General features: G+C 40.0%; 1 protein-coding gene across 2 annotated transcripts in view; it reads left to right on the top strand.

Annotated features, from left to right (window-relative positions):
• The window catches only part of GRIA2 (glutamate ionotropic receptor AMPA type subunit 2), a 108750-nt gene extending 107461 nt beyond the window's left edge, over window positions 1-1289 (top strand). For both annotated transcript variants that reach the window (XM_089525608.1, XM_089525607.1), the window contains exon 16: window positions 1-1289. This exon is cut by the window's left edge and continues 1569 nt beyond it. The gene's annotated coding sequence lies outside the window, so the exon portion shown is untranslated.
• The last annotated feature ends 13352 nt before the right edge of the window (window positions 1290-14641 follow it).

Here is a 14641-nt window from a genome sequence, read left to right as displayed (position 1 = left end):
AATGGATTTAAATGAGTCATATTTACAGTGAGTGCTTTTCTAGTATTGTAAACGAGCCCACCTTTTCATTAGAACAGTGTCAGGTACACAGATCTACTAGCAAAGGAAATATTATTCCATATGAGTGGTGCTGCTACTTTCCTGAAAACGCAAAAAGGCATTCTATTATAATAATTTCTATTACTTCAGCCTTCTGTTAGAGACTAAATGGTGCAAATGTGACTAAAAGATCATTTCCTTTCTCTGGGTTTTCCTCAGCCTTTGTGCTCGTCTCTTAGTAACATTATTAAGAGAAATGCTACACTGTAAATTTATTGCAGATTTTAAATTTCTTCATTTGGGGTATGGGCTTATGTAGGTTTCATCTTTCACACTCATGTGCACAGAACTCGATAGTTGTGTGGAAAAAATCTTTATGCCAACTTCTTATGTCATTGTACCTTCTGATAGGAAACCTCCCATTTCTCAGGAGTATGTCAATATTATCTATTGTTACCCTTTAATGACTAATCAGCAAAATGAGGGCAATTGACCACACTGGATATGACTACTGTTCAGTCCTTCAGTGGCCAAATATGGAAATATTTGTATTGTACTCCCGGCCAATTTTTATTTGACAGAAAGGATCATTTCAGTCTTGCATACTGTGGAAGTTTATTTGATTGTACCTCTGGGCCTACTTCTCTTAAAAGTATAGTGTACAAATATTCCTTTGTCAGGCTTGAACTTGTGTATATAAAGGAAATAATGTAAAGTTATATTTTCATGTTTTTATACTTATCAACATGATGAGGATACATAATGTATGGGTATTTCAATGATGAATAATATCAATTGGGTAAATCCACATCTCATTTTTAAAACAAGGTAAACATAATTTAATATCCATGTTATGGTACACCAGTATATTGCTATATAAAATATTCTGTGTGCATTTAGGTGGAACAAAATAGTGAAGAAAGATGACAACTGTCTAAAGGTTTTTAAAATTCATTTTATAGAAAACTGTTATGGAACAAACAAAATGTTTATGAACTAATTCTTGTGTAAATTTCAAAATGTTCTTTACTGTACTTTTGTTTACACAGTATGGTATCTTTATTTCTGCTTTGTTAAGTGGGTATCAGTACAAAGCTGGTCATACACTTTTAAAGGCTTTTAAAGCTGGGTTCATTTCCAGATTTTCATGTGTACTTATATAAAAGAAAATGCTTCTGATTTTATTTTTTAATTTAACACATGATGGCTTTTTGAAGTGTTGTACAAACTTCAATCATACATAAAAATTGTTCTTTTTTAAAAGAGGCAAATAATTATTAAGTGGTTTGTTTACTGTTTACTGTTAATTATATCCAGTTCTTATTCGGGAAAACATACTTTGAGAAACTTTTAAAAAGAAGACAAAGAAACAGGAGTTTCTAAAGATAGGAATTTTGTCATGCAGGTTATGCCAGAAGGAATTTCTAAGGTTGCATTTGATCACTCGTGAGATATGGTGCGGCTGGTACTTTACACAAATATAGCTTATTATAACTTCATTCTACTCATTGGATGCTGAATCACAAAATGGATGAAGTGAGACTTTAAAGAATATGATATGAGGATATTTTTTCTGGGTAATATATAAAATTAAAAGCACCATGATGCTAAAAGCTTAGGGAAAGAGAAAAAAGAAGGGAGGGGTGGATGGAGAAAAGAGGAGGAAAGTTGTGTAGAACTAAGGAAAGTTCCAAACATCATAAATAGATCATTCTTTGTGAGATGGTAATAAGTCTTCTAAGGTAGGTTGATTCATGCACAAAACCAATGGAAGTCCAGAAAATGTGATCATCCACAAAGTCACACCTGCAATTCTCCACCAGGACAGGGCATCAGAGCAAAGGTGTGTCCAGTAAAACACTGGCAATCTACAATCATGCCTCCCTACATGTCCCCTTTACCCCATGCCCCCTCTTGGATTGTCTGGTTTGTGTATATTGTAATTACAGTAATCCATTTGAGGTGTCCACTTTTTTGCATTGTCACCCTGACCACTTGGGCATGCTGGCTCCATCCTTATTAAATGCACGCTTGTATTGAGGTGTTTATATGCAGCTTTAGGGGTAGAATAGTTTGCTCGTTTAGAACCACACTGGCATCAGAGTGTTTATAACCAGGGTTGAAGGTGCATATTTTTTGGGCTAGGTTGGATTATTTCAGGTTCTTATTGGTCCGGCTGTTAGTCCCATAATGTGGACTTGGTGCTGTTTCAGGCCACTTTGGGATGTGTGTCATGTAAACACCATGCCCACAAAGTGCCCAGAATCTATTTCATTTGCCCGGTATGTTCCCAGCCTTACCTCTTTGAACTGTAGTTAGCCATGCCTCCTGTAGGATTCTGGGTGCTGTACTGCAAAATATAGTTTTTTCAAATATGGGGAAAGAGCCATGTAGGTAAGGCTACTTGGCAAGGCTAACATTTTTTCTTCATCACCACCCCATACTGGCATGTACTGGATATTTCTCAAATGTTCAAAAGAATTCAGTAACCATTCTGTCCATTTTGTATTCATTTCATGTTCCATCACTTGTCTAAGTCCTGGATACTCCAGAGAGAATTGGAGCACAAGGAAACCTACAGCTGGACATCACCCAGGAGTACAAATCAGGAACAGTGGTCATCTAGAGAATTTTTGGCCTACAAACTCCTTCAGTCCTAGCCAACATAGCATATGCAGGAAAACCTCTGGGAGTTGCAATTCAAAAGGACCCAAAGGGTACAATTGCCCACGTCTATCCTAGAGAACTAGAACAGTTGATTACAGCCTGCACTCAGAATTGACATTTGGATGATCAACAAGGTGCTGAACAAAGCCTAAGAGTTCTGTTCTGGTCCAGACAGTCTTGGGTGAGAACCTCTAATAGTCAGCCAAGTTATAGATGTAGGCCACTGCTATCAATGTTGGTACTTTTTCTCTCCAGTGGTAACATCTTATTTTGAAATACCATACAACAAGTAAGCTCAAAATACCAAAATAGGACTTGGTCCCAGCTAAGAATGTATAGGATGGCATACTTAAAGTTTTGGCTCATATACTTTAAATCTCAAAACCAGAATTCTGTAACAGCATGTTTTGTAATATTGCACTACCAGAGTAATGCTGATGCAATCCCATTTTTAGCAGTCACATGCTGTTGGTACAGATCTTAAAACCAGGCAGTTGTTATTCAGAATATATACAGATATTAATTCAGTTTCTTTCAACTGTGTGACTTTTTTCTGATTAGATACATTCACAACTACCTCCCAACATAAACATCCTTTATTCAGTTAGAAAGATTAAATTTACTTGGTCTTTTTGCTTGTCCGCATGTACAATATAACTGAGGGTGCCCTGGATTTTTCAGATTCACAGTGACCCTGGGTCTTGTCTATACTATAAAAGGTTATTTGTATCAAATTCAGATTATGTGGCCATACTCCATCCAGAGGTTGTGTCAGTGTAAAATGGTGAGCTTCCTCAAATGATTTCCACTCACAAAACGGATATATATATATATATATATATATATATATATATATAGTTTGTCAAGGAACATATTTTCACAAGCAGAAATACTGATATGCAGTTATTTGAACCTACCCCCTTAAAAAATAAAAATAAAAATGAGTTTGCATTGCTCAAGACTCCTTGGTGTCTCTTGGGGGCTCATCACATCCTTAATGGTAACAGTCCTCACATCTCTCCCACAGTCCAGGTTCCTGCACTACTGCTAATGTGAATCTGCCAGCCACCTTTATTACATATCCAGATTTTCGAGGAAAATCCAGAGACAATCTTGATTCTGTTACTCAATTTAATTTTTTAAAAATTAATCATTCCACTGCAATGTAGTGTCACTTTTCTCACTTTTTGGCCTTATTACTCCCCCTGTCCCTGCATTTCTCTTTTGTATTTGTAGAGAGGATAGCACTATTTTATGTGACTCAAGCTACTATAGTCTTCAAATGATAGATCTTTGCCTTGTGAATAGTCTTGTTTTGTCCAAAATTAATCCTATTGGCTTTAGTGTGACTGTTTTTGTGTCTTGGAGCTGTGGTTTAGATCAATAGGATCACACACCCAAGTCTTCAGTACAAATTCAGAACCTCTGAAGCAGGAGCTGAAACTGGAAAGACAATATTTGTTACAAATAGCTCGAGCTGTCCTTGGTTATTACAAGTTAAATGAAATCTTTACAACCTACATTCAATATATATATTTGTTTTTGGTAGTTTAACAATGACAAAAAATACTACCTTATAGGAAGAATCATTTAAGTGCTTTCTTGGAGAATGGATAAGAGATGTCTTTAAACAAATGGCTTCAGTAGTAGGCTAATTCTTTCTCCTTCAGATCCTTCACATCCAAGATAGGAAGTAGTTTAGTCCTAGACATCTCTACCCTAGACATTGCTAAGGAAAAAGATCTCTGGAGCCAATTGAAATCTATCTTTGCTACAGCAATAAAGCTCAAAAGGAACTGATCACAACCCCCACCCCACCCTTTTCATGTTCATGGCAATGGATTTAAATCTTTCCGTATATCATTTTTACACAAAAGAACAAATAATTCCATACATTTTTCTTTCCACAAGCTAAGATTATGAGACTCTTTGTACTTTTTAATGTCCTCCCTCCCTCACATTTTGGAACTATTTTGTGCAAATTTTTATTTTCGTGAAAATTTCTTTTGCACAAAGGAAAGGGGTGTTTTGTACTTTAAAAAGATTTTATCTTCATGAAAATATTTGCCCAAAAGCTATAGGAGGTTTTGTAAAAGTACTGGGTGTTGTTGTTTTTTTAACTCTTGAAGGACAAACAATATTGCAGTGGTACATCATTTTTTTCATGCAGCATGCTGAAGTATCTTTTATTATCAAAGAAAAGATAATGTGCAAATATTCTTTATGGGGCTGAGCAGACAGGCCAGACATAGCCTGTCCTTTCCCGGGTTGGGGAATCAACCAAGCTCAGTCCCCTGGATCAACTCAGATCACTCCCTGGGCTGGCATGGGGAAATGAGTGTGTTTATACATCTGCCCATCCCAGTGCCACATATCTGGTACCACTGCAGCCCTTTACCTTACATGGCCAGGCAGGTCCTGCACCAGGGTGTCTCCTGGGGCTTTGGAGATGGGACTTTGGGGAGGAGCCAAAAGGGCCAGCTCCCAACTCCCTGTCATGTGTAGCTTTACTGTAAAGTTGTGTGGGGCAGGGACAGGGGATGCCAGGCCCTATCCCTCCCTGCCACATGGCAGAGAGGTGAGCGGTGCTCACTGGGTGTCACTCCCCTTCTGTGGTGACACCCGGTGCAGTCCACACTGCCCCTAGTGACACTACTATGGCCAGGTATCCCATTTCTGCATCAGATGCAGCAACGAAGGTTCTACTCATGTGCAGCACTGTTGGTGGAAGTAAGGGGTGTGCAGGGCCATCCAGAGTCTACTTCCTTAGATTCATGTTTGGAGGAAGGAACATGCATCTGAGTGGTCTGAGGAAGTAGGCTCAAATCTATGAGCTCTCATACTACTAACTTCTTTCAGTTAGTCTCAAAAGTGCTACACGATGCCTTTCCATACTGATTTTCCAGATTTACACTGTTATGTCTTTGAATTGTTCCATCATGTTCCTTGAGTGTGAGTTTGTGCAGAACTCAGTGAAGAAAAAAAGGTTCATATATGCTCAGAAGGACTCACAACATGTCTGGTTAAGAAACCTCCACTCTTCATTGACTGACTGAACTCACAGTGGATCAGTGTTCTCTTGCTGAAATAAACATCATTCCTTAATGAGTGCTAACAAACAAGAAGCAGAAAGGGTGAATGAACAGAGTATATGGCTATAGCAATGGCTGGAAGTAGAATGAAGACAGATGCAGATCAATGATGAAACTTAATTGAGCAGGTTGTAAGAAGAGATTTCCTATCCTGATCATTTTCAGATTTGTTTGACTTCCCCATCTCCAGCCAGCAATCATTATTATGTGATTTTGTAATCCACCTGGAAATAAGTAGCAGGTTATGGAAAACAACTTTGAAAGAACAAAAAGAACACTATTGCAGGAGTCAAGAACAAAATGTTTAGCTGGCAGTCAACCTACATGACATTCTCAGCAAAGCCCATGGTTTGTTTCATAAACAAACAATTAAACCATCACATTTATAAATATAAGAGCCCTGGTGGCGCAGTGGTCAAATGCCTGTACTGCAGCCGTTCACTCAAAACCACAAGGTTGCGAGTTCAAGACCAGCAAAAGGGCCCAAGCTTGACTCCGGCTTGCATCCTTCCGAGGTTGCTAAAATGAGTACCCAGACTGTTGGGGGCAAATTAGCTTACTTGCTAATTAGCTTACTTGTTGTTCACCACTATGATCTTTGGAATAGCAGTATATAAATAAAACAAATTATTATTATTATTATTATTATTATTATTATTATTATTTCAATGAACTCAATTATTTCATACATGAATGTTAAGAGCAATTGGTTACTCTTGCCTTTTCTAATGATCAACTTCCAGAAATTTATTTTTCAACTCAGTGTTCAAATTTCTGGGGAAAAGTGTAGCCATAACCATCTCACATACAACCCTCAAAAACTTTGTTCACAAATTCATCTAACTTCTTCATTTAGATTCTTTCTCAATGCTTTCATCAGCTGGGACAACTTTATCGAATTCTGAAACAAGAATGTTCAACAAATCCTCTGTTATTGATCAATGTCAAAACAGAAAATATCCATTACATTTTTGTTTCACTTTGACCAAGACTATGTCTGTCTATGGTTGTAACTTTTTATCCTTCCCATCTGATGACTGACATGCTTGTCGATGACCTAAAAACTCTTGTAACTGGGGAAAAAACAACTAGAGAGAAAAGAAAAGGTAGGTATTCCGGTGCTAAACTAGTCCTTGCGTCAAGTCTCAAATACTGCATCTGGAACATGAATGTTAGAAGAACAGCTTTATAAACAATATGCTACAAAGGCTATTATATCAAATTGATGGTCTCTCAGTATGTGTCTAACAATAGTTTACCTTTGCTAATAACATCAAGCTGAGTTTCATTGTGCTGTTATTTAAAAATGTGTGACACTGAAGACACTTCCATGGGATAGCAGTAATCAAGGCTGAGGGGACAGGAGACAATTCCCAGGTGTAATCTGATGCAGTTTTGCAGTTGTGGCAAGGGGGGAGAAAAACCATAAACCTCCAAGACCTTCAGTGTCCCATGTGAATGTGAGCATAAGCAGTCAGCTTTGGGAAGGTGTTGGCTGCCACAGTTACTGGTCTGTTCCCCTCCCAAAGTGTGTGGGGGCTGGGTGCACATTCACATAGCAGCCCTGTGCTTCGAGAGGAAGGGGGGAACAAGTGATTACAACTGCCTCCTGAAACTGGCAGCTATATGAATGTGCACACAACAGTTCGGTTTGGGAAGGTTTTGTCTAGTGTGGTTGCTGTCACACCCACTCACACCACACAATTGCCTGAGAAGTGGAACTGGAGTGGAAGGGAGATAGAACATGAAGGCAGTAATGGAACAGCAGTGAGTTTGAGAGCCTATCGTTGGGGTTTGCCTGTCAATAAAAAGGTGGATTACAGTAATGAATGCAAGTCAGCAACAGGTTGGATACAATGTCATGTGATAAATACCAGACAAAGACATTTTATCCTATTAAAATACTGCTTTTCTAACCTTGTCTGCTAAAGTCCTCTGTCTTGTGGTAGAGTTGGCCATTCACTAAATATATAGGGTCCGAACAGACAGGCGAAAATAAAGCTGCTTCAGGCCACTTTGAAAGTCTGCTGTTTAAATGACACATGCATCCTAAGAAGCCGGAAACTGCACCAAAGCCATACTCCTGTCCTAAAGACTGGAGCTCAGCTTTGGCACAGCTTCTGGCCTCTTAAGATGTGTGTGTCATTTAAACACCATACCTCCAAAGTGACTCGAAGCAGCTTTATTTTCGCCTGTCTGTTCGGGTCTATAGTCTCTGCTACTTTATCAAATGGAATAATATTCCCATTTCATTCCATTCCTCCCAAAAGTTTGCACTCTCTTGGAAAATGTTATACTAAAATGTAGATTGTATATGCAGGTTTCTGACCCTAAAAATATTTTCCTCTCCAGAACAAAACTATCTGGCATTGACTATGACTAGAGCTGCTTGCCGACCTACATTTTAGAGCACTTTATGCATTTGGGGCACTCTGCAGCTCAGCACCCTGAACAACAATACTTGAAGCACCAGTCAGATGCGGAGCTCCAATTTGTGTTGAGTGCTGGAACAAAATCTTCTCAGGGAACAAAGAATATTGCTAAGAAGAATGTGTGAGAAGAATGAAGCTAGGAAAAGGAAACCCACGATACATGAGGAGATCTAATTGTCTCTAACTGTGTGGTAGATATATACCTGGCATACAGAAGATTGCACATTCAATTCTTGGCATCCATCTCTAGTTTAAAACATCTCAGATAGCATAGATAAAATGCTGCCTACAAGATTTTGAAATAGGGTCAGAGTAGCTTCTCACAAACTGATTATCTCTCAAGCTGCTCTCACACTGCAGAATTAAAGCAGTGTGACACAGCTTTAACTGTCATGGCTCCCTCCTATGGAATTTGGGGGATTGTAGTTGTGGTAGCAGCATTCTCTGACAGAGAAAGCTAAATATCTCACATAACTACGGATCCCAGAATTCTACAGCACTGAGCCATGGCAGTTGAACCAGTGTCAAATTGCATTAACTCTTCAGAATCATAGAATTGTCGAGTTGGAAGAGACTCTGCCATACAGGAACTCTCAATCAAAGCATCCCTGACAGATGGCCATCCAGCCTCTGCCTAAAGACCTCCAAGGAGGGAGACTCCACCACTCTCTGAGGGAGTGTTTTCCACTGTCGAACAGCCCTTACTGTCAGGAAGTTCCTCCTAATGTTGAGGTGGAATCTCTTTTCCTGAAGTTTGCCTCCATTGTTCCGGGTCCTGTTCTCTGGAGCAGCAGAAAACAAGCTTGCTCCCTCCCTCCTTCAAATATTTAAACAGGGCTACCATATCACCTCTTAACCTTCTCTTCTCCAGGCTAAACATCCCCAGCTCCCTAAGTTGTTCCTCATAGGACATGGTTTCTTGACCGTTCACAATTTTAGTCATCCTCCTTTGGACATGCTCCAGTTTCTCAACATCCTTTTGAATTGTGGTGCCCAGAACTGGACACAGTATTCCAGGTGGGGCCTGACCAGAGCAGAATATAGTGGCACTATTACTTCTCTTGATCTAGACACTATACTTTTCTTGATGCAACCTAAAATTGCATTGGCTTTTTAAGCTGCCGTATCACACTGTTGATTCATGTTCAACTTGTGGTCTACTTGGACTCCTAGATCCCTTTCACATGTACTGTAGTCTTGTTCAGCCAGGTGTCCCCCATCCCATACCTGTGCATTTCATTTTTCTGCCATAAGTGCAGTACCTTACATTTCTCCGTGTTGAATTTCATTTTGTTAGCTTTGGCCCAGCTTTCTAGACTATTCAGGTTGTTTTGAATTTTGATCCTGTCCTCTGGAGTATTAGCTATTCTTTCTAATTTGGTGTTATCTGCAAATTTGATAAGTATGCCCCCAATTCTGTCATCCAAGTCATTAATAAAGATGTTGAATAGCATTCCAGTTTAGATGCAGTCTCAGAATAGTGTTGGAAGTTGAAAATAGGTAACCAGGGCGCGTTACAGATCACTCGTTTGGGGTGGCCTGTAACTGGCCCTTTCCCCGCTGGATCGGGGCCTCAGTTGCCAGAACGGCAGCCTCTGAGGCCCCAATCTGCCGCTTTCCAGGCCACAGCCTGGAAGAGGTGGCCTTGGGGCTTCAAGCCCCAAGGACACCCCAATGGTGGCAGGGACTCTCAGAAAGGGGCCGCTTGGCCCCTTTCTGATTTGCGTCGCTGGTGCAGCCTTCACACGGCTGCGCCAGCGACGCAAACCAAGAAGGAGCTCCATTTCGGAGCTCCTTCCTGCTCCACCGAAAGGGCGCACTAAGCGCCCTCATGCGGTGCAATGACGTCACGTCCGCGCCGCCCCATTTGGAGGTGGCACATTCATGATGTCGTCATGGCGGCCCCCATGTGGAAGGGGCGCCGCCATTTTGTATGGGCTCAGTCCGTACTAGGGTTAGGGGCGTCCGGAAGCGACGCCCCTTTTTAACCCTAGTACAGACTGAGTCCGTAGTTTAAGGCCCGTCTGTAAAGGGCCCAGGTATCCTTTAGATCAATTCTACTCTAAGTGGTAGCCAATGAAAGAGTTCCAGTCTATCAGTTACCACCTGAATGAAGCAACGGTAACCAGGTAATACAAATATGGTACCAGTCTCTGGCAAATAGAGTGGGGAAAAACCAGCCCCTATCACATAGCATAAGAAGCACTGCCGTAGATATCTTGGTCTTCAACTCCCGCAAGCCCCAGTTATGGGAACATAGTCCAAAACATCTCAGGGAGACAAGGCTGCCTACCTTCTCTATCCCTGCAAGGCCTGAGTTTGCTGAACTGTTGAATCTATTCAGAACACTTTCTGTTGTGTAAAAAACAAGACGCTGACTGAAATACACGGTAGTCACATAATGAAGATTGTCTGTACAAATCTCCACATAATGAAGATTGTCTATACAAATCTCCATTACAGCAATACAAATGCATGTGGTCTGCTATCACACATGAGTGATAATCCAGAAGTACCAATGCATTCGAAGACATTGAGGAAGCAATAATGTTTAAATTGCTTGGAGCAGGGAGTGCGTTCTTTTGCATGGTGCAAAGCACAAGACAGATTTATTTTTCTGTATTAACAAGAAATGATATTTTACCATTTTAGCAGTATCAACCCACCCTGATTGTGTGGGCTTAAGAAGTAATTGTTCCTTATTAGAATCTGGTTACTCGTATTAAGATGCATAATACTGCATATTAATGACAACTTAAAATGGAATAAAGCATGTCTGTTTAGAAGCATGTGGTTCTCTCTTCCTGACTTGCAAAAGGGTTCATTTATTCCACCCTTTCAAAATGCTTATGAATGAAGCAGGCTACTATCTTCTTGCCTTCCTTTCCTCCACTGCCCTGAGTTGAAGCGCTCAAGAAAGAAAGGCTGGCAGGTGGTGTGGGCTTCAGTAGAAGGATCATGGATCCTTTGTTTGCCTTCAGAAGAGGGAACAGGTAGCAGCAGTGCAACAGGAAGTTGAAAGAGCCTTCCTAAAGATGATCTGGTAACCTAACTGCATTCTCAAGAAAGAAAAGGGAAAGGGAAAGGGAAGAAAATCTTATAGAGCAGGGACTAATGGAGAGCCAATCTTTTGTAAGAGAAGAATATTAATCATGACTAAGGAGTGTGAGGATAAAAGCCTGTTCTCCATTAACCTAGCTAGGTAATTCTGTGAATCACAGCCTCTCACCTTACTATATTTCTTATATTTGTTTGGAGAAACTTCTAAGATGCTTGGGAAGTTTGGGATGCTCAGGATCTATTTTATAGATCCTGTGTACTTCCTAAGCATTGAAGAAGACTAAGAAAAAGCTTCCCCCCCCAAAAAAAACATTTCCATTTTAAAAAATGTATCCTGTAGAATTTCAGAGCATTCTTGATCCAGCAGGCAAACACTTCATTAATAAACCAACACAGTTAAAACAAAAAATAGCACTCTGCCTTGATTAATAGAGCTTGATCTGTTCAAGTTACCATTTGCAGCTCTTTTTCCTTCTTAATAACTGCATGTACTTGAGTAATACCATAAGCCAGCATAGGAAATATGCCCCAACCACTTCTCATGGCAGTTCGATCCAAAGAAAACATGGGCCTGTTACAGACAGCCAAAATAAAGCTGCTTCGAGTCACAGTGGAGGTATGGTGTTTCAATGATGCATGCGTCCTAAGAGTCCAGAAGTCGCACCAAAGCCACACTCCATCCCTAAGGACTGGAGCGTGGCTTTGGTGTGACTTTTGGACTCTTAGGACGCATGCATCATTGAAACACCATACCTCCACTGTGACTCGAAGCAGCTTTATTTTGGCTGTCTGTAACAGGCCATGGAGACATTTCTGCTGTTTGGAAGAGAGGAATCAATCAGTAAGTTTCTGGGAGACTAAATAAATATGTAACACAATCAAAACCTTTTTGAGAGGCCTTTGTAGAACCAGCTGAAACTCAAGTGAAACCATGATCAAGGGCTCATTTCTGTTCTTTATCCAATGTCCGGAATAAGAGTGAACATTGAAAAGGCCTGGCCTGAATCATCCTGTACATTTTTTTGGCAGCTCACTGTGAAAACTTGGTGAGACCATTTCATTTGGCCTGTATAGATGCACCCTGGCAATTTAATTTGGTTTACCATTGATATGAAGTTCCCAAAATCCACAAACTTGAGATTTTAAAAGTTCAAATGTGGAAGAAACTAACAAATTCACCCACTGAGTGCATTTGGCTTGCCTACCTTTGAAAACCAGGATTTGAATCCCTATGCTCTCAGCCATTCTTGTGCTATGTTATGATTGCCAACTATTTTTTTCCCATCAGGTTCCTCATGTTCAACAGCTCCAGGTAGGCGTAAGATGATATTCTAGGAAGAACTCTACCTATTGAATTTGCTTGTGTAGAGGGCTGAGAAATTAATTTAGTTTGTTTGAAATAAAGAGCTACCAATATCTGAAAAGTTCTTCATTAAAAAAATAATTCAGGACAGGAAAGGTTTGAATGTGGGAGAATTCCAGATTCATTCCTCCCTACGCTGATCTTTAATGGACTGGAATTTTGAGAATAATTAAGGATTGAACTGCAGGTTCAGCAATCTCTGGAAAAGAAACTATATGCAAACAAAATAAAGCAGAGGTAAAAAGTAATTTATAAACATAGCATGGTTTGTATGCAACCAGTAGAGATTTTCTCTGTACACTGAGGCAACAATTTCCATACCTTCTGGACAGACAGCTTGACACTCCAGATGGTTCTGAGTCTCATCAACTTGTTCAATTATTACATCAGCCAGGGATGCTTTATTTTAAAGCATCTGGGTGGTATAATTTCAATGTTATTGCAATAAGGATCTCTTATTTAGGATTTCTGTTTCTTTGTAGTCCTTCAGAGGTATAGTTGTGTTAATCTGGAATATCAGCAAGCAAAGGATACTGTATCTTTGAACCTAACTGTGTGAAATAAATTTTAACATAAGCTTTCAGAGAATTGGTCTACTTCCTGAGATTCATGCATGGATGTATCAGTTTACTCCCCACATTAGAGAGTCTGTACAGACTGGCATTATACACTGGTGTGGGGGTGGTGTACACACACTGGCTGCACCCATGCTGCCCTCATGTTGCCCTGACTCCGTGCACCCAACCTCACAGTGGGGGGCATCACAGTGCTCCATTAGTGCAGCATTTAAACACAGCGGCAAAGGAGCACCAAAAAGTCATGTGGTGGTGGCTAGGGTGCCCTTTCCATGGTGCAAAAAGGAGCTTCCATATGTTTGATATCCCGTGTAATTTATCTGTATCTCTAGGGCTAGAATGCCAGGGATCTGTAGCTCAAAGCAAGTACCCAGAGACCATGCTAGTGCTGTGCTAGTGTTGTGTAGTGTAGTTTAGACATATCTAAGGCCATGGACCATTCCAGTTAGGCACTGTTGTTGTTGTTGTTGTTATTGTCGTCGTCCTTTCCCCCCAAAACTGGGACACAAATCAGCTTATAAATTGGCTTACAAGATGCATATAAAAACTTCAGCCTACAGTCTACATGAATTTTCCCATGACAATCTGCCAACAAATATGGAAAACAAAATAATGGCCAACAGATTGGAAATAATCAATAAACATTCCCATCCACAAAACTGGAGAGACAAAAGACTGCAGTAACAACATGACCATCACATTAATTTCCCATGTAAGCAAAGTCATGCCCAAAATTCTGTAGCTAAAATTTCTACCAAATATGGAATGAGAAATTTCAGAAATGCAAGCTGGGTTCAGAGGCACTGGGGATCACATTGCAAACATACACTGGATAATTAAGCACACCAGGGAATTCCAGAATCAGCAAAGCCTTTGACTGCATAAATAATTTTAAAAAACCCTAAGGATTGTTCTTAAAGAAATAGGTGTATTATTACATATGAATGCCCTGATTCATAACCTGTACTCAGGACAGGAGAATACTGTTAGAACAGAATATAGAGAAACAGGATGATTCCCAATCAGTAATGGGGTCAGACAAGGCTGAGCATTAATACCCTATTTGTTCAATTTGTATGCAGATAATATCAAAGACAGACCAGTTTTAGAGGAAATTGGAGTGAAGAATTGAGGAAGGAATATCAACAATCATGCAGATGACCCCATACTACTAGCAGAAAACAAGAAAGTCTTGTAACAATTCCTGAAGAAAGTCAAAGAAGAAAGTGATAAGGCAGGCTTACTGTTTAACATTAAGAAAACAAAAATAATGCCCACAAAGGATTTACATAAATTCAATACAAATGACAAGGAAATTTAAACAGTTAAAGACCTCCCATACCTTGGATCAATCACTGATCAGAATGGAGATTACATTCAAGAAATCAGAAGAAGACTAGTATTGGAAAGGGC

Source organism: Sceloporus occidentalis, unplaced genomic scaffold, assembly GCF_023333645.1.
Source record: "Sceloporus occidentalis isolate IW3139 unplaced genomic scaffold, rSceOcc1.0.p SCAF_5, whole genome shotgun sequence".
Classification (NCBI taxonomy): domain Eukaryota; kingdom Metazoa; phylum Chordata; class Lepidosauria; order Squamata; family Phrynosomatidae; genus Sceloporus; species Sceloporus occidentalis.
Note: the sequence above shows the minus strand (reverse complement) of the source record. Positions and strands in the feature narration are given on the sequence as shown.